The sequence below is a fragment of the Humulus lupulus genome, chromosome 9 (genome assembly GCF_963169125.1).
Source record: "Humulus lupulus chromosome 9, drHumLupu1.1, whole genome shotgun sequence".
Lineage (NCBI taxonomy): Eukaryota > Viridiplantae > Streptophyta > Magnoliopsida > Rosales > Cannabaceae > Humulus > Humulus lupulus.
The window spans coordinates 96,444,920-96,446,254 of NC_084801.1; the positions used below are offsets into that span (position 1 = coordinate 96,444,920).

Below are 1,335 nucleotides of genomic sequence, written 5' to 3' on the forward strand. Positions count from 1 at the left end.
TCGGTTGGCATTTTGATTTCCTACATAACAAACTGAAGCGGGATTCGAAGGACAACTCTCAAATGCATGCCCATCTCCACAATAAACACAAGATACATCGACAACTTGTCCCATAGCAGCTGGTTGTACCATTCCCCCCAAACTCATGTTCTTGAGAAGGTTCGTCATTGAAGAAACTTGAGCGGTCAAAGCTGTCAATGCATCAACTTCAAGTATACCAGCCACTTTTCGACTTGTTGAGGCTCTAACATTGGACCATTGATAATTGTTGCTAGCTATCCTCTCCAAAATCTCATAGGCTTCATTATAGGACTTAGAGAGAATAACCCCATTGGCTGAAGCATCTAAAACCATACGAGTGGAAGAATTGAGCCCATTGTAGAAAGTCTCCATTTGTATACAATGCGGGATCCCATGGTGTGGGAACTTTCTCAATAATTCCTTGAATCTCTCCTAAGCTTCACAGAATGATTCATCTTCCAGCTGCTGAAATGACATGATTTCATTACGAAACTTGGCATTTTTGGTAGGGGAAAGTACTTCATCAAGAATTTTTCAGCCAACTCATTCCATGTAGTCACCGAGTCGGGAGGAAGGGTGTTGAGCCAAGCTCTAGCTCGATCCCTCAAAGAGAAAGGGAACAATTTCAACCTTAGGGCCTCATCAGTCACTCCTTATAACTTGAAAGAATCACTCACTTCCAAAAATGAACGAAGATGAAGATGAGGATCCTCAGTAGGCAGCCCACTAAATTGACCCACTGTTTGCAACATTTGGAACATAACGGGCTTTAACTCAAATTGGGGTGCTTGAATTTCAGGCCTAACAATGCCCGGATTGAGCTCATTAAACATGGGGGTAGCATACTCCCTTATGGCTCTCTTTCTATCATTAGCCATAGAAATTGTGTTAGTGACATTATTAGCACCCTCAACTCCTTCAACATCTTCAGCCATATTAAGGCGATTTTGAGCCCGTTGTTCCCTTAGTCTTCTTCTAATTGTTCTTTCAATTTCAGGGTCAATAGGAGCTAGTTCAATGTCTTCTTGCTCGTTCATATAGTAAATCACCTGACAAAACACAAGAGCAAGCAAACAAGTCAGCTCAACAAAGAAAAAAAAAATTGCAAGTAATTGATTTTACAAGAATTTCTAATTTCAATCCCCGGCAACGGCGCCAAAAACTTGTTGCGATAAATTTAATATTTGATTTTAAATACGCAAGTGCACGTAATCACACAAGTAATATAATAATAAGTAAATCATCTCCACAGGGATTGCAAATTTAAAAAAAAATAAGCAAAACAATTACTAAACAATTTTGGAAAATTAAAAT

At 39.3% G+C, this 1,335-nt stretch overlaps 1 non-coding gene across 1 annotated transcript; it reads left to right on the forward strand.

Annotated features, from left to right (window-relative positions):
* The first annotated feature begins 409 nt into the window (after window positions 1-409).
* On the forward strand, window positions 410-516 carry LOC133802971 (small nucleolar RNA R71). Its single transcript, XR_009877713.1, has one exon. It is a non-coding gene; the product is annotated as a small nucleolar RNA R71 (small nucleolar RNA).
* Window positions 517-1,335: the final 819 nt, after the last annotated feature.